Source organism: Chrysemys picta, chromosome 22 (genome assembly GCF_011386835.1).
Source record: "Chrysemys picta bellii isolate R12L10 chromosome 22, ASM1138683v2, whole genome shotgun sequence".
NCBI lineage: Eukaryota > Metazoa > Chordata > Testudines > Emydidae > Chrysemys > Chrysemys picta.
The window spans coordinates 22,988,522-23,007,742 of record NC_088812.1 but is presented as its reverse complement, the minus strand read 5'-3'; the positions used below and the strand labels follow the sequence as shown (position 1 = coordinate 23,007,742).

The following is a 19,221-nucleotide window of genomic DNA, read 5'->3' as shown; positions in this document are numbered from 1 at the left end:
TATACCCTTTCCTTTTTTTTATTTATTTACACATACACATTTATTTCCCATATTTTGATGCATTTTATTTAACAATAACCTTCATTCATTATGGTTGGACTTAATACAACATTCCTTTTATTTTTGAGGCAGTAGAAACCCCTTAGCACTGGTGCATTAACCTTATTGAGGACCTTAGAACCACAATTACTAACCTACTTGAGGGCGGCAATAAACTATTTTTTAGAACCGCAATGACTGACCTTACTTGAGGGCAGCAACAAATTCCTCAGAACCGCTCTGCATCTGATTTTGTTGCAAAACACTACGTTTGGATGGCGTGAGCCCCAAAGGGACAGACGGCCCCATGGGCAGTCCTCCTGCCACACCCCAAGAGAGATTTCAAAAGGTTTTTTACCTCTATTATGGCGCCATGGGGTTTGCAGGGGAACAGTCCGGAGTAGTTTGTCGCTGTTCCAGCCAGGCGTTTGGCATCTGAGTCACGGCACCAAATTGTCGGAGAAAAACGAGTCCTTGCTCTGAGTTTGAAGCAACAAGCCAGAGGCAGCTTCATTTTTGAACAATTGCAACTGCTTGGGAGAGTACACGGGGCAGGTCTTTGTTAAAAAAACAATGAAGACAACTTTTATACCTTTTATGACATATAATAATGAGCAACAGCTAACATTTGCAATGCTCCTTCCAAGCATACGAACCAATTAAAGGGTCGTGGGCTCCCACATACCAAATCCTGCCGGGTCCATAGAAAAAATGCATGTAAAATTAAATAAGTCACCAAAACATTTAAAAAATTAAACTACCTGATAAGCCTAACCAATTTATAGTCAGTGCTCCTAAAATAACACACAACATTTCTAAAAACTAACAGTTTTCTGTTCAAATTTCCTTTATTCCTTTTTTTACTTTCACAGTTCCTGTTTTAAAAAATCACAGAGATATATCAAAAGTTTAAAATTAATAGTTGCGCTGGAAGCACAAAAGTGTGGAAGTAAAAAAAGGAATAAAAGAAATTTGAACATAAATATCTTAAGTCTCTAGAAATAAAGCAAAAGTCAAGCTAACAAGGTCAGGCTGACACTGAGTCTATTAACGCAAAACTTAAAGGCCTAGACGGGTAAAAAGCAAAAAAGCAAATAAAAACAAACAGTAAAAAAAATACTGTTTTGACCTTATAGTAAATAAAAATAAAATGTGAACTGTAGCAAAAATTAATAAAAAAAATAAAATGTCAAAAAAAGTATAACAAAATGCAGCTGTTGCTCCTTATTATATGTAATAAAAGGTATAAAAGTTGCTTTCATTGTTTTTTTAAAGCCCTGATTGCTTTTTAATCAAACTCGCATGATTTGGTGACTGGTACTTTAAAAAAAAAAAACCCCACACACGAATAGTGTCAGCCTAGTGCCCAAAGCACAAAGGTTGCTACCAGTAACTATATGACGGTTACATTAAGAAATTGCAGCCGTGCTCCTTTATACAGGCAGTGACAGCCAGAGGCAGAGCTGGGCGGGACTTTTATCGCCAGAAAAAGTGGATTTATAGACAACAAAACTTTTCAAGGACAGATTGGTTTCAATGAAAGGTTTCTCAGGCCCAATTGAGACCCACCAGTAACCCAGTGTTTTGGGCACCCACCTCTGCTGTGGAAGACCCAGGTTCAAGGTCCTGCTCTGACTCTCTCCAATGTAGAATGGGAACAAATTTGAAACCCTCCAATTCTTTCACAAAACACAATCGGTTTCCAGCCTGATTGCACTTGGAACCTCCTTGTGCAAGGGGCTGTACAGAAGGGCTCATCACTTCCATTTTATTCCTGATAAACTGCCCCTCATTCACAGAGGTTTGCTCTCTCTCCTCCCACACCAGGAATTAGCTGGCATCTCATTACCTGATCCCCTTTGGAAGCAGATTCACACACATGGAAGGAGTTTCCCTGCAATAAGGAAGGTGTGTACATAGCCACATTTAGATGGAAGTATTCTGCTTCTGGCAATCCCCACTCTGCTAGCGCACTGCATTCCTGCACACTGGGGTCGGTCTGGCTGTTCACCTCCCCAGCCCCGGCCTCAGAAATGGCTAGATTATCGATTCAGACAGGACCACTGTGAGCACCTCGTCTGACCTGCATAACAGGCCACAGGTTCCCTGAATCAACTCCTGTTGGAATTGGAGCAGATCGTTTAGAAAAACCTCCCATCTCGATTGAAACAGCGTCAGTGATGAAGAATCCACCACGATGCTTGGTGAATGGTTCCAATGGCTAATTACACCCTGCTTAAAAATCTGCCCTTTTTCCCCAGTCTGAATATTTCTAGTTTCAGCTTCCAGCCACGGGCTCTCCTTAGACCTTTGTCTGCTAGCGGGACTGGCCCATTATCACAGAGTTATTCCCCTGGGTATTTCGAGACAGGGATCACGGCACCCCTTAACCTTCGCTTTAAGAAGCTCCTTGCGTCTCAGCATAAGGCAGGTTTCCCCCCTCCCCCATTTAATCGTTCTCATGGCAACTCTCTGCCCCTCTCCAATTTTTCACCTTCTTCCTCGAATTGTGGGCGCCAGACCTGGCCATGGCATTCCAGCAGCTGTCGCCCCCCCCCAGACACAGCGATAAAATAACCTCTCCGCTACTGCCTGCGATGCCCGTTTATCCATCGACCAGATGCCACCTCCCCATTTAAGCGCGGACGCTCGTCCCTTTGGGCTGCCAACTCCAGGCGAGTTCAGATACCGCTAATGGCAGCCGCCAACTCCCCAGCCACATCCCTGAACTCTTTGAGCCTCCGGGGAGAGGAACAGCTCCCGGCTCATCACAGCAACAACAACCGTCCCCTAGAGCCGAACAGCCCATTATTTTTTTTTAAACCAAAGTTAATTGGTAATTGTTTCAAATATGTTTACAAAAAGCACACTGTTAAAGAGGAAGTGGGGGCTGAGGGGGGTTGTTTTGTTTTTTCCAGTGAAACAAGGTTTGTCAGAGGACACAGACGTGTGTCCGGGGCAGGGCGGATGATATCCCCACCCTCTAGATGGGACTCTCAAGCTTCTTTGTGGGAAAGGGGGATTTTGGGGGGAGGGCTACTGGCCCTAGAACTCAGCAAACTCCCTGACGCACTCCTCAGTGATCGAGACACGAATCTCCTTTTCCTAAGAGTCATTGAAGTTACTCGTGTCGTCTGGGCCTTTGCACTCTGGTATAAAGGGAGCTTCCACCTGAAAAGGGAGGGGGGGACCAGGTTGGGCACGAGGTGAGGGATCAACATTTGTATCCCCCCCACCCCACTCCTGGGTCTGCAAGGGGCGCACGATCAGGCCCCAACTTTGTAACAAGGCAGGCAAGGATCAGCCCCCCTCGTCCCCCAATCCAGTCAGAAACCCTCACACTTTTCAATCATGGAAGGGGGAGCCCATAACCCTGCTTAGGAGCCCAGGAACAGGGCCACCAGCACTCTTAAGAGATACAGGATCGGGCCCCTTAGCAACCAGGTGAGGGACGCAGGATCAGCGCCTCCTCAAGCCCCCTTTTTTCTAGCCAGAACTCCCTCCTCTCACTTTGCAATCAGGGAAGGGCAGGGAGTCATGAGCCCGTTGGATCCCCGAAAGAGCCCCCACTTGCATCATCATGTTTTAATCAGGACCTTCAGCACAGCCCTCTCCCACCGGAGCTAGAAGAATAACGCCATTAGCTGGCAGCAGCAGCAGTAGGCTGTTATCCTCAGGGGGTGGGGACTGGACCATGCTTTTGCCACCATGTTACAAACAGGTGACTGAGGGCTCCCTACTTTAAACCAATGCTGGGTGAGCATACCGCCCCCTAGTGGCTGGACCCAGCCACAACACCCTGCTACAGAGTCCCAGGAACCAATGCACTCCTACAGGCCTGGGCACTGATGATCCCAGGTTCAATTCCTGCTGACAGAGGTCGCATGCATGTGGAAGTTACCCAGGCTCTCCTCTGCCAGCCGCCACCCACCACTGCCCTCCTACCTTCCTCTGGTAGACGGCGTTCCAGTCAGTGGTAGCAAACCACTTGTGGTTCTTGATGTCGTTGACCCCGTTCTCGAGGTTGCCAAAGCGTTTGGTGAGGTCCATCTGCAGCAGGTTCCGGAGCAGGTCCCTCAGCTCCGAGCTGAAGTGAGACAGGAACCGGAACTGGGGTGGGGAAGGAGAGAGAGGTCTGGATTTTACCTGCCCTGCCCTCGTGGCTAGATTCATAGATACACCTAATAATGTACAGCCCCTTGCATGGCTATGCCTGGGTGCTGAGACCCTACCATAATACACCTAGTAATGTACAGCCCCTTGCACAGGGGGTCCTGGGCTACACCTGGGGTGCCTAGGCACTACCATAATACACCTAATATGTACATCACCTAGCACAATGGGGTCCTGACCCACGACTGGGGCTTGTAGGCACTATCGTAATACACCTAATAATAAATAACAAGCCCTTTAAAAACACTCCAGGACAATGAGTGGACAAGAAGTGTGTGTGGGGGAGGCTACTGAGGACTGACACTAGAGCTGAAATGGTTAATTAGTAGCATTCTCCCCCCACCCCCCCCAGCTCTTACTGAGCATTTTTCCTCCACAGATCTCAAAGCAGGGCTGCCGCATCATTATACTCATTTTACATAAAGGGAAACTGAGGCACAGGGAGACGTGACTTGCCCAAGGTCACTGAGCAGGCTGGCAGGAGAACCGGGAACAGAACCCAGGCCTGTTGAGTTCCCCACTAGCTTTAAAGCTGACTATGTCCAACACGAGTTCTCGGAGATCCTTGGCGAGAAGGCGCTGGGGTGGGCAGAGGAATATTATGGGCTCTTGGTTACTATGGCGATGAGTGCTCTACCAGTGCCTGGAGATGACTGATGTGTTTAAGGAATGTTTAGTCTTGCAACGTAACAGGGCTGTGGAGGGTTTTGCAACTCACAACAGCGTACAAGAAAACCAAAGGCACCTGTTCCAGGAGTCCCCATGAGAGTTACAGGGAGCACATTGGTGGTAGGATGGGGGATGGAGTCCATGTGTTGGGGAAATAGGGGTACGTGGCAAGGGAGGGTCTATGTGTTGGGGTGCAGGGGGAATGGGGTACATGACAGGGAGGATGCCCACGTGTTGGGGATTGGGGGAGCATGGGAGGGCATGAGCCTGTTGGGGGCGCAGCGTGTGAGCATCTCTCTGATCAGTCGCTGAGACTTGGCACCCCCCCCAAATCACACAAGTGTCCCCTCCCCCAGCCCACATACCTTGCCAGGACGATCTTCTCGTAGATCCGATTGGGCTGTATCGCGAAGAACAGGGGGTAACCAGCCACCAACTCATAGATGAGGACGCCCAGGGCCCACCAGTCCACAGCCTTGTTATAACCCTGCCTGGGGAAAGCAGGCCAGGGTCACGCACCGAACGTTTGGGGGGCGGGAGGAACCACCTGGTGACCAGGGATCAGCTAGAGATCAAGCAGCGGACAGGCCCTCCCCAGCTCAAATTGCCGAGGATGATCTCGGGGGCCAGGTATTCCGGGGTCCCACACAGAGTCCAGGTTCGGCCTTTCACCCACTTGGCAAGACCAAAATCCGTCACCTGGAGCCAAAACACAGAGAGGGGAGAAGCTGGATCAGCCCGGAGGCTGTGACAGCAGGAGGGGGAGGGGAAGAGCAGATGATTGATGTATTCTGGCCGTGTTGGGGTGTCTTGGCTTTGGCAAGGGGATGGCAGGAGAGAGATTTGGGCAGGGAGGAAGTCACTGCAGGGAGCCAGGAGCCAGCTCTGGGATGGGGAAGGGAAGGAGAGGGGGAGGGGCAGCAGCGTCACCTTGATGTAGCCCTGCTGGTCTATCAGGAGATTCTCTGGCTTCAGGTCTCGGTAGATGACATCCAGCGAGTGCAGATACTCAAAGGTCAGGATGATCTGAGCAGCGTAGAACCGGGCGTGAGGTTCACTGCAATGAGGTGTGAGGAGAACGTGGGAATCCTGGGCCAGATCCGCCCCCTCTCAGCCAGCCCAGCACCCTCGGCCCCCTGCCACCCCCACCTTCACCTTCCTTATAGATTTCCAGGCAAGATGCCCCAACGCTTCTAGGCTAGGTGGCCCCATCTGCCCTGCCCAGACCACTAGACCTAGCACACACATCCCACCCCCATTGCTAGACCCCTGACTCCATCCCAGGCAACCCAGGGCAAGCCCCTCCCAGACCAGCATCCCCCCCGTAACCCCAACACACACACCCATGGACCCCCAGTTCCTTCCAGCCTGACTCCATCTAGCCCTGGCATCCCTGCCACTGACTGTGGCTAGTGCTGGCAGAAGACCTCAGCAGCCCTCCCCATAGGGAATCCCTTCCTGACCAGCCCAGCTGGGGATCAGGTCACGCCCTGCAACATGAGAATCAAAGCCAGCGTCGCTGCAGATGCTGCTAGTGGATAATAGGTCTAGTTCTCTACTGAACTAAATCCCAAATTCACAGCTGTGGAAACAGTGGCACAGAGTGATTCTCCCCCCTTCCCACAAGGAGTGAATGGCAGAGGCAGGAAAAGGACCCAGGAGTCCCAACTCCCAGTCCCTCTCCTCTAAGTGCTAGATCCCACTGACCTCCCTGAGCCAGGGATACAACCCAGGAGTCTAACAGCCACCCAGCTCTAACCGTTAGCGACACTGTCCCCAACATCGGCTCCCATGGCAACGTTCACCTGAACCTCCCGATCCGCCGTAGGTGGGAGAACATCTCTCCGTCCGGGATGTATTCCATCACCATGTACAGATTGGAGTTATCCTAGAAGGAAATGCAGCAGCAACGGATTGCAAGATTCACTCCGAGCCCCCGTCAGCGCCTGCGACACCAGGATGAAACTGCTCCCCACACCCTGCTCCTTTATTACCCCTTCCCTTTCCGGGTGCTAACCCCACACGTCCCCAGGGAGCCTGATGCACTGGCCTGGCTTCCACATAGCACACAATGCAGTGCACCCGCTCTCTGGGAGATGACAGCCTACTACTGCCGCCAGCTGCTGCTGTTACTCCTTTAGCTCAAGGGCCGGAGGGACTGTGCTGTGGTGCGGAAGGTCCCGGGCACACACCTGCAGTGGGAGTTGCTGCACAGAGGCAGCTGGGGAAGAGACTCACTAATGAGAGGGCGCGAGCTTTATTTGCGTGGAATATTTAGTGCTAGAGCCCTAGAAAATCCAACCCCTCCCCACACCTCTGGTCTAGGGGCAGGGACGGGCAGGCCCAAGATGGATTTCCCAGTTGTGATGTCTATGATCAAAGGGGAAATCCAACCTGCCGCCAGGTCAGACACCCCAAAGGAACGGAAGCAGGAAGTGAAAATTCTCAAAAGCAGAGTGTGAAATTGACCAGGCTGGTTTCATCCTCCCTTGCAGCTGCAAAGTCGAAGAGCAGCCTCCGAAGTAACTCCGCTGAGCCCAACAAAGCCATTCCGCTAGTGAGACCCTGCCCGGCTCCGTGGTGAGAACATGAGCACAGAGCACCCTTGTTTTTTCCAATGGTTTGCATGTAGAGGGGGTGGGACTCAGTTTCCCTGGGTGTTACTGGTTTAACGAGGTGATGGGAGAGGGAGCTTGTTGTTACGGAGGACCAGTGACAGAACTTGGGACCCCAGCCTATGGCCCTGGAGAATGGATACCCCAGCGACTGGTGACCTGGTGACCAGGAGGCCCAGCTTGGGAGTTCTGGTTCTGGCCAGTGGGAAGACAAGGGGCTGTGAAGAGAGGACCCCGGTGACCTGACCAGGCGGTTCCAGACACAGGGGGCCAGAGGACAGCTGACAGGAGAGGAGGCCATGGGGACCCTGTTTACCAGGACAGAAGACAAAGGACATAGGCGGGACTTGGGGGAGGTGGTATCCAGTGGCGTAGCCAGCTTCTAAGAGGAGGGGGAGCAAATATTAAAAAGGCGCCCCGCTTTGGCTTCTCCTCCAGCCGCATTGCCCCTCCCCCCCATGGCTCCTCCCCCCCTGCCGTGCCACCCCCGTGGCTCCCCCCCTTGCTCCTCCGGCCACCATGCTGTGCCCGCCCCGCTCCTCCGGCCGTGCCCGCCGCCCCCCCATGGTGGCTGGCCACGCTGCAGGCCGCCAGGCTGCGCCCCCCGCCCCTACTCCTCCAGCCGCGGGCCACATGCCGCGCCCGCTTCTTCGGCCGCCACTGGTGGGCCGTGCTGCAGGCCACATGCCGTGCGCCCCCCCCCCACTCTTCCGGCCGCTTTTGGGAAGGCGGGGGAAGCGGCTGCTCCCCCTGCACCCCGCTACTGGTGGTATCAGATGCCCAGCTGGGAAGCAGGGGGGCTCGGGTCTGGAGAGAGAGAGCAGGCAGAGCCCACCTGGATGCAGGCGAGACTTGGATGTGCTGGGTTGAGGGAGGCTAGGCCCGAGGGCCCTGAGAGTTTCCTATGCTGTGTTCAGACGCTCAAGAAACCCTCCTGTTTTACGCTGGCTGAGAGTGCCTCCGGTCTAGAGAACAGGGTTGTGTTATTCCCTCTGGGAGTGAAGGCCCTGGAGGTCCAGAGCGAGTGGACTCCCTTAGGGGACCCATGGCAAGAGACAGGTGTGCTAAGGCTCAGAGAGGTGTGGTTCCAGGAGGTGGAGGGGCTTAACCCCTGAGAGAAAGTGGACCCCCGAGAAGGGCTGTCACACTGAAGGAGGTTCCCCCAGGGACTGCATGGGGCCAAGAGTGGGCATGACCTGTGAGTCTGGGACAGTAACTGTTAATAAACAGAGGTTAAGGATATTTCTGTGTGAGGCTCTTTCACTGGGAAAAGACTCTGCAAACCCGCAGAGTGTGAGGTGACGCCCTGAGCCTACGAAGGGTGAGGCCAGGTGCCTAAAGTCAGAGGGTTACGCCTTGAGCCCCAGGAGCAGGGTAAAGGTGGGTTCCAAAGAGCGTAAGGGGAACAATGCCTGAACCCTGCTGTCTCTAAGGGGACGAAGGGAGCTCAGCCCATCCTTGGTCTCCCTGCTCAGACAGTTCTGCTCTGCGTGACGTGGGCCTTCCTGACCCTGTACCAGCTAAACAGGCCCCCAACACCCTAGTGGTACCTTGATGGGGCCCAGTCAGCACATAGCAGGCAAGACTGTCGTAGGAGAATCGATTGGCTCAGCGAGCCAGCCTGTGTAACAGCAGCCTCTGGCCCCAGTGCTACTGTGTCACCCAAGAGCTACATGGCACGGAGCAGGGGTGACATTTCCATCGAAGCAGCTTCTGCAGACAAGGGGCCAGAGATCAAAGCTATTTAACCCAAGAACGATGAGGGGCCCCAAGAAAACAACTCTGCCAGCACTGCCTGTCACTAACACGCCCATCACCCTAGCCTCCAGGCTGCCGCAGGGGCTGCGATTTACCCTGCAGCCTCCTCTGAGCTGACGACTCTTCGTCGCTACAACCCATTAACCTCAGGCTGACAGACAGGAGACAGGTCTCCCTTCAGAGCCAGCCCCTCTTTAATCAGGCCGGCCACAGGGGGTGCTATGGAGCTCGAAGGCACAACTCTCTTTGCTCTCCCCCCTACACACAGGGTGTAGCTCACAGGCCCCAAGAGCCAGGTTCAGAGAAGAGGGTCCAAGCCCCATTGCCGGGGCTTGAATTTTAGCTTTCACAGAAACTCCTGGGACAGTGTACCCCATACGGCTTTATGGGGAGGGGGCGCTTATACATGTATGTATGACATAACTGGAATATGTTTTGTGCTGCCTGTGCCATGTAATATATCTCCGTAAAGGTTCTGGTCTACTGTATCTATTCATCCTATTTGTACATCTAGATCGTTTTCTACTTGAGGTTAAGAATATGGGCTGTATGCTGGCTTGGTTTCTAAGTGAGCTTTGGGAGGCATTTGGTCAGCTTCTTTAGGAAGGAATTTGCCAGGTTAAGTACCTGATCAGGAAACACTTGGGGAACAATGCATCTTGGAATGCTCCAATCCACATAAGAGGTCTTCCTGGAGACATGCAAGATACCATGTGGACAATGGCTGCGGCCTGTAAAGACTGAGTCATGCAGGGACATGTGACTTGCCCAGGTGACTCCAGAACTCCATCTTGGAGCTGGACTTTGCATAGGAGGGGGGTCTCCACCCACAAGAGAGAGTCTATTTAAACCCTTTGGAGACCCCTCCATTTTGTCTTCAGCTGGCTAAGGAAGGAGCCTCTCCACCCCCCAAGGATACTTGAAGGGAACTGGAACAAATGACAGCAACTACAGGGGGTGTGAGTGATTGCTGGACCCAGGCTAAAAGGAGATTAGCCTGTAAAAGGGAGCATTCTGGAACTGGTGAGGAACTTAACTGTATTTAGTTTGATTAGACATAGATTTGTGCATTTTATTTTATTTTGCTTGGTGACTTACTTTGTTCTGCCTGTTACCACTTGGAACCACTTAAATCCTATTTTCTGTATTTAATAAAATCACTTTTTATTTAGTAATTTACTCAGAGTATGTATTAATACCTGGGGGAGCAAACAGCAGTGCATATCTCTCTATCAGTGTTATAGAGGGCGAACAATTTATGAGTTTGCCCTGCATAAGCTTTATGCGGGGTAAAACGGATTTATCTGGGTTTAGACCCCATTGGGAGTTGGGCATCTGAGTGCTAAAGACAAGCACACTTCTGTGAGCTCTTTTCAGATAAACTTGCAGCTTTGGGACAAGTGATTCAGACCCTGGGTCTGTGTTGGAGCGGACTGGAGTGTCTGGCTCAGCAAGACAGGGTGCTGCAGTCCTGAGCTGGCAGGGAAAACAGGAGCAGAGGTAGTCTTTGCACATCGGGTGGCAGCTCCCAAGGGGGTTTCTGTGATCCAACCCGTCACAACTCCATCAGGAGGAAACAATCCCACGTGATGGTTTCAAAGTCTCCACAAAGCCAATTGTGCATGAAGTTAGGACTTCCTCTGAGACACCCCCCCGCCCCCCGCACAGCAAAGCAGAGCTCATGCCCTAGGGACAGCGCAAGGGAGCTGGAAACTGAAACTGACTAGAAACAAAAGCAAAACCGACCAGGTTGGGGGTGGGGGGAGGGAGTATCACTGTTCAAAACCTGGAGTCAAAAGCAGAACAGAAGAGACTGAAAAAGGGGAATGATCAAAATTGATTTTTCTTAGCTCCAAACCTGATCCTAGATGTCACGCCAGGAACGTTTGTTCTCAAGATATAAGAGACGAAGACTGTGCCCTTCGACCCCTTCAGCACAGCTTTGGTTTTAAATAGGAAACAAATCGAGGGGATTGTGGGATCGGGGGGGGACGGGGACGCAGCCCAGGACTGGGCTGGCAAGCAAAGGACATCTACCTTGAAGGAATACTCCAGTTTGATGAGTAATGAAAAGTCAGATCTTCTTCTGCTGGCCCCTCCCACGCACTCCCCTCTTCTGCACCCCCACGCAGGGTTCTGCTCCATATCCCTCCCCCTCACTGGGGATTCCACGGCCTCAGGCCAGATCTCCGCGGTAGCCTCCTGCGTCTCACCTTCTGTTTATCCAGGATCTTCATGGCATAGTGATTCCCGGTCTCTTTGTGTTTCACCAGCATCACCCTCCCGAATGGGCCTGTGCTCAGAGTATTGATTCGATCAAACTGATCCAAACTGGCCGTGTTCTGGAAGGGGGAAAACAAACCTGACGGGGGGACAGACTGGTCCTGGGGGCACCAGGAAGGAACCTGCCTGGGACAGTAGGATTTGCACTGCAAGACTGGAGGGGTCTTTAATGACCATGAGGGGGTTAGTCTGTATCCGCAAAAAGAACAGGAGTACTTGTGGCACCTTATATATGCATCCGAAGAAGTGGGCTGTAGTCCACGAAAGCTTATGCTCTAATAAATTTGTTAGTCTCTAAGGTGCCACAAGTACTCCTGTTCTTTTTGCGGATACAGACTAACACGGCTGCTACTCTGAAACATGAGGGGGTTGTTCTTGAGAACATTGATATGAAGTAGATGTCATATTTCACCACCAGAGGGCGCCAAAGGAAACCGCTACATTTTGAATGAGACACGGACAAGGGATTCCCTGCTCCTTAGGCAGAACCAAAATCCAGTTCCAGACAGGCGACCCGCCGAGCTCCATTCAGTGGGGGCTGGTGCGTAAGAGGCGGGGGAGGGGCTGGGAGTCAGGACTCCTGGGTTCTAGCCCTCGGTCTGTGCGGAGAGGGAATGAAGTGCAGTGGTCAGAGGGCAGGAAACTAGGAGTCACAAGATCGCTTCCTAGTTCTGCCACCAACTTCCTATACCCTTGACCAAGTCCCTTCCCCCTCTGGGCCTCAGTTTCCCCATCTGTGCCATGGCGTTAATGACACAGGGTGTGCGGGAGGACTAGCAAAGTGAAAGTGCTGCACAACCACCCCAGGCGGGATTTCCAGTGGGGACAGACCCAGGGCTGACCTCAAAAGCTTTTCCGGCACCTACAAACTCGGGCACTGCGCCCAAGCACAGGCAGCAAACGGAGGCCCTTTGAACAGAGTCCCTTTTAACACAACCCCCGGGAGCCAATCTGGGGCTGGGCTGGACGACCACGCTGGGGCCTTGGGAGGAGGATGGGGCAGGGGGAGACAGGCTGGATCAGGAGGAGTCCCACATGGTTAGTGTCCCTCTCGACCAGCAGAGTGGAGTTGAACCTACAGAGTTCTTGGCCCTCCAGTTACCAGAGGGCAGATTGGGGGGGGGGGGGTGGAGAGCAACATGGTCCACTCAGCCCCAGGAGCAAAAATAACCCCAGACCCTTAGCAGAGGCAGTGTGGCAAGGTGGCTCAGCGATGGGGAAAGAGATCCAGGGGGTGATTGCAGAATAATCAGCCTGGGGCTACAGAGGCCTTGATTGGGGGGTGCTGGTGGGGGTGAGGGGTGATCTGGGTTGGGGGCACAGTACCTGGGAGGGGTTCTCCCATTTCTTGAGGAAGTCTTCTTTGGCTTTGGCTAGGAACTCCTTCACTGTAAGGGAAACAGAAAGGGAGCAGCGTGAGGAGTCAGGAGTGGTGGTTTCAGGGCAGCAGCCGTATTAGTCTGTATCCTCAAAAAGAACAGGAGTACTTGTGGCACCTTAGAGACTAACAAATTTATTAGAGCATAAGCTTTCGTGGGCTACAACCCACTTCATCTGAAGAAGTGGGTTGTAGCCCACGAAAGCTTATGCTCTAATAAATTTGTTAGTCTCTAAGGTGCCACAAGTACTTCTGTGGGTTGTAGTCCACGAAAGCTTATGCTCTAATAAATTTGTTAGTCTCTAAGGTGCCACAAGTACTCCTGTTCTTTTTGAGGAGTGGTGGGGCACCCAGCCTAATGGACACAGCTCCCCTTTCAGCCCCCCCACCCCCCGCTCAGTGAAGAGGCATGCAGTCACAAAGGGGGATGGCAGTGCCTGATTGGCCACAAAGGGTGGCTCAGCTGGGGATTGGCTAGAGAGAGGTCCATGCAGGGGCGCTCCCAAAACACCCCCACCCCCAGGCCTGCCCCTGGACACACCGAAGAACCCCGTCAGGGAGGGCTAATGCAGCCCCCAGCGCCTACCAAAGGGGCACACTTGTGCCTCAAACCCCCTGCCCCCGCTGAACATGCCACTCAAGGGTGCCTGTTCCACGCCCCGCAACACACAACCTGCACCCCACAAGGAGACACTCGTACAACCCTCCAGTCAAATGACGTCACGATGCGTGGATCACTTTGCCCTAATGGGAGGATACAGGAGCTACACTGCTGCCAGCAAAAGGGGTGAAGGGGGAGGAGATTCCCCCCTAGCTTAAAGGGCAGAGGCCTGTGTGTAGCCTTCTCTCAACCATGCAGGCAGCAAGCACCAATCACACAGACAGACAGACAGACACACACCTGCAGAAAGCAGCCGGGAAAGTCGCAAACCCCAGTTGGGCTTTGCCCACAAAGGGGTTAAAACAACCAGCCGCAGCCTCCACAGCAGCAGCCCGGGAACAGCAGGTGCCCGGTTCTCTGGCATCCAACCAGGTGATCCTTCCTTCGCCAGCCGGGCTCCCTGTCCTTGCTGCCAGATCCCAGAACCACGGGAGGGGGGACTGATTTCCCAGGACAGCTACTTCAAGAACGGGGAAACCTGGACCAGTGACAACCGCAGCAGGGAGAGGGCTGAGGGTTTGCTTCCTAGATGAAAGGGCAGAAGGGAGCTGGGCGGCAGCTGCCGGGCTCAGTTCCGGCTGGACCGACCATGTAACGCTGCCGGGTTTCAAGCTGTAGTGTTGATGGTGTAGTACGGTCTAGAACCTTGGACAGGTGTCTTTTTAAAATCAAAATATGTAAGGGCAGCGCCAGCCCTCTCCCAGGCACATTTAACAATTAACGTGCAAGAGGAAATGTCCGTCTCCCCGGGGAATCTCTCGGTGGGAGCAGCCGATGGCAGGAGCACACGCACGCTGGGAGATCAGCTCCCTGGGCATCGCTCTATGGGTGATCGGGGGGTGAAAGTTCCACTGTGCCAACCCCAGAGGCGGCTGCCTCAGGCGAGCCCAACGCTGACGCTCCAGCAGATTTCCCCATTTGCGAGTTTCTGATCCCAAAGCGCCCCCTACAGGCCAAGGCCTGCAACCAGCACAGTAAGGCACTCAGCAGGGTAAGCTGCTCCAGGCAGAAAGACATGGCCACATGGTAGATGCCTCCCAGGTTCACACTGTGATGCGGTTGCCAAGAGCTTGTTTGCCAGAGGAAGGACCCTGCCAGCCCTGTGGAGACGCCAAGGAGAAGAGCCTGGCGTGATGCAAGGGGCTCTGCGGGGAGCACGGTAGCGTCAGGGAAGGCAGTAACCATTTCTCAGCTGTGGTGAGCAGTGCTGCACGCAAGGGGGGAAATTCAGGACTCCTGGGTTCTATCCCCAGCTCTGGATCTAGTGGGACAGAGCAGGGGGGACAAGGAGTCCCGACTCCTGAGTTCTCTTCCAAATCTAGGCAAGTCACTTCACCTTCGTCTCAGTTTCTCCATGTGTCAGCAGAGCCGATCCTGCCTCGTCTTTGGGAAGACGCTGTGTCCTTTCCATCCAAAGATCCCAATCTAAGCACTAAACCACATCAGTTAATATCTTCCCTTAAAGCCATCATCATCCCCAGCCTGCCCCCGCACACCCAACAGACCAGGGCTCATGAGTCAGAAACCAGCCTGGGAACTGACCAGTGCAAAGAGGCCCACAGGTGGCAATGTCACAGCCCATCTGCCCAGCACAGGGCACCCCACAATCACCTCTTCACCACTGCCTGCCCCCTCCACCGGCTTCTGCTGCAGAGAAAGTCACTAAGGGGTTACTGCACCTGCCTCTGAGCCAGCCGGGAGATAGGCGACTGGCACGTGCACAGTGGTATACTGGGCAATCCAGCGTGGCACTGCCCGCAGCCCTGACTCTGCAAACCCTAATGCCACATGCGGAGCGTTACTCATGGGAGGAGAGTTATACCCCTGTGTCCTTGCAGGATCGGAGCCCAAGTTCCTCACGGAAAACGGATATAAAACAACATAAAAAGCTCAGACGGTGCTTTCACCGAGTCAATGGGCCAGAGGCGCAGGTAGCGTGAATCGCATGGCTGTATTGACTTGAAAACTGCATCACACCAGCCGAGGATCTGGCCCCATTGATGCCAATGGCCCGAGGGTGATTTGCACCAGCCGGGGAGCCGGCCCTGTATCTCCAAGGCTTAACTTTGTTTTCTTAAGTTCCACCAGGCCCAAGGGAGCAGCCGACTGTGGCCCAGCAGCCCTGGCGCGGGCCATCGCCCAGGGGTGCTGATGGGAGCATCCAGCTCGTGCCAAGGTCACCGTTCGCCGCACACTAATCCCAGCGTGCTCTGCCTTAGGGGGGAAACTCCGACCCATCCAGCCCTCATCCCAGCCCTTCTGCTTCTCAACTTCACCTTTTCTATTTTGGCTGTCACAAGGGGGAAGCCAGGAACACCTGTGCTCACAGGCAGGTTAGCAAGGCAGCCCAGGGGGCGGCTCAGCCAGGGGAGAGCTTAATCGACCTTCATTACCTGGAGAGTCTTTAAACCACAGGGACTGGCTCAGACCCAAGGTCCATCTAGCCCAGGATCTTCTGACAGCTGACAGCACCAGCTGCTTTGGAGAAGGTGCAAGACCCCTGTCGAGATGAGATCACCTGCCAGAGGGGAGATGCCTCCTTGCCTCTGGCAGAGGTTGGCTCATGCTCTGAAGAGGGAACGTCAATAGCCTTTCCAGCCACCTTGGTTAGTTTTCTTACCCCTCACTATTATCACTCTGTCCACTTAAATGTCGTATTGGGTTCAGAATCCTGGTCTCTCTCAGAAACACAACATGGTATGACAGTCAGGCGGCAGTGAGTTCCACAGGTTAATAGCACAACAGGACATCTCCTTTGCTCAGTTTTCAATTTACTGACATTTTGGCAAATGCTTGTGCCTTGCCAGGCAGGCTGAGCAGAGGAAGGGTAGTCCAGTGGTTAGAGCGCTTACCCTGGCTGACCTGGGTTTGATTCTCAGCTCCCGCCAGACTCCCTGAGGGTGTGTCTACACTGTAATAAAAGACGTGTGGCTCAACCGCAGCTGGCTCAGGGGCTAAAAACTGCACTGTAGACATTCGGGCTGGAGCCTGGCTCTGAACCCCAGCGAGGAGGGAGAGGTTCCGGGAGGGAGAGAATTTTTTGATGAAAATGTTTTTCCCTCAGAAAGTGCCAATGTGCCAAAGCCGGGGCTGTTTGCAGGATAGGGGGGGTTGGACAAATATCCCCATTTGGGAATCATTGGGAAACCGTTTCCAAGCTGCCCGAACGCCCTGCTCCGACATTTCTCAACGGCTCCACATTAGTTCAAAACCACGTCATTTCACCATCCCAGGGAATTTATACTGAAAAGGTAACAACAAAAATTAAAAGGTCAAAATGAAGGCCAAGCATTCCAGCTGCCCTGCTACCAGGTCGGCTTTCGGATGGCCAGCGTGCAAAGAGTTTGACTTCTCACCCTGATTTAGGGATGGCACTTTTTTTAATATCTCCAAAATCCTCCTAGGACGACGCTAATAAAGCAGGGAGAACAGCACTGCCCCTTCCACATAGATGCAGTGAAGGTAACTGTACTCACATGTGAGGTGCGCAGATACTACAGTAATTAGGACCATATCAACACCCTATACAGAAGCACCCCATATACTTTCTCTATCCCATTCATAGAACATCACCCATGGGATTAGTCACAGGCATTTTGATGGTGCGCCTTCAACCAGAGGCCAAAACACTGCTGAATGAAGGGTAGCTCTCTCTCTCTCACACACACACACACACACACACACACACTTCCTGCTCTGAACGGAAAGGTGATCCCAGTAGCTCCACAACGCACAGAACCACCGCTCGGCTACAGTGCCGCCAAGGCAGGAAAAGGCAGCAGAGCTCCTAACGCCAGTTAAAGGGATGGGAGGGTGGGTCTCAATCAAACTCCCCTGATCTGACCCTGCGCCACGCCATCCAGGGTTATTTTGTGGCTAAGGTGGAGGAACGGGAGTCAGGACTCTGGGGTCTCTCTCCAGTTCTGAGAGGGAGGTCTGGTGGTCGGAGCAGGAAGGGCTAGGAGCCAGGACGCCTGGGTCCTTTCCCCAGCTCTGAGAAGGGAGTGAGGTCTAGAGGGGAGAGGCTGGAGTCAGGACCTCTGGGTTGTATCCGTGCCTCAATTCCCCATCAGGAAAAGGCAAATGATACTTCCTTTTTCTCAACCTTTTGCCCGTCTTGGTCTATTCAGGCTGCAAGCTCCTGGCGCAGGGACAGCCTCTCACTGCACCTGTGGAGTACCTGGCACTGAGCTCAGCATGGTGCTACCACAGTTCAAAAATCACCGCTGGGCACAGAGTGGGGTCTAGTGGGTTAGAGCAGGGGTGAGGCGGAGGGTCAGAACTCCTTGGTTCTGTTCCCAATCACAGGAGGGCTGTGGGGTCCAAGGGTTAGAGAAGGGCAGAACTAGGAGCCAACTGGGACTGGCCTCTGCCACCAACTTGCTCTTTCACCTCAGGCAAATCACTGCACCTGGGAGCCTCAGTCTTCCCCAACCTCCTCCTCCATTTGTGAACGGTCACTGACCCCCCCTCCCCCCCCCCCCCCCCGCACACACACTCCTACGCACGCTGGGGCCTAACACTGACAGATGCTGCCGGGTGTGGTGACAGCTCCGGGTCTGATCGCAACAGACACCACTGGATGGTCCCGTTTTATACTGTCAGCTGCTCCTCCCCTTTACAGCACCAGCCCCCGATCAGCAAACATTCATTTACTAGCAATTTTTGGGGAGCCGAGACCCACGACCCCTAGGGCTGGTGCTTCCTGAACCAGCAGGACAGGTTGCAGGCAGCGCTACCAGTGGGACTTGCATCCAGGCAATGCAAAGGGAGATGGGATCAGCTAACTGTTCTCAGCTTATGGCTAGAGAGGCGTGAGGGGAAACAGCAATTAAGAGGGGATGTGTAGGAGTGGGAAGATGAAGGAAGACGGGGGACCCCAACAAAACCACCTCTGCAAATGTGTCCAACACCTGGTTGGAGCGATCAGGGTGCAATACCCCAGGGCAATGGGCCTCAACCTTTTTTCATTTGCAGACCCCTAAACATTTTTGAATGGTGGTGCAGGCCCGTTTGGATATTTTAGACAGTCTGTGGAGCCCCACAGGTTGAGAACCACTGCCCTAGGGTCCCCACAGCTCCAACTTGCCTCCCGCCCCGGGGCATAGGGCCAGAAAGAGACACCTCAGATGTGAATGGAAAGGGCTGTCCTAGACCAATGGTTCTCAATCTCGGACGACTGCTTGTTCAGGGAAAGCCCCTGGCGGGCCAGGCCTGTTTGTTTACCTGCCGTGTCCGCAGGTCCGGCAGATCTCAGCTCCCAGTGGTTCGCTGCTCCAGGCCAATGGGGGGTGCGGGAAGCAGTGGCCATTACGTCCCTCGGCCATTGGCCTGGAGCTGAGAACCTAGGCAGAAGCCTATAGACTGATAATGATCATGATTAATATGTGCTTGATATATGCTCCTGATCGTCTATAAAAAAGATCATAAAGCGTAATGCTTAAAACTAACTTCTGCTTCATGAAGAATGGTTAAATTTCCTTTTTCTAACGGACATTTAAAAAAGACATTTATAAAATAACATGGTGTAAAGCTATTATTATCACAAATTGCAAATAAAAACTTTTTACATGAATAAGCATTTTACTTGCTTGGGCGCATTTGCCTCATGGCGCAGAAATCTGAACTCTGCTTCAAAAATTTGA

General features: G+C 53.2%; 1 pseudogene; it reads right to left on the bottom strand.

Annotated features, from left to right (window-relative positions):
* Positions 1-1,525: 1,525 nt before the first annotated feature.
* On the bottom strand, positions 1,526-18,038 carry LOC135977151 (cAMP-dependent protein kinase catalytic subunit alpha-like; annotated as a pseudogene).
* Positions 18,039-19,221: the final 1,183 nt, after the last annotated feature.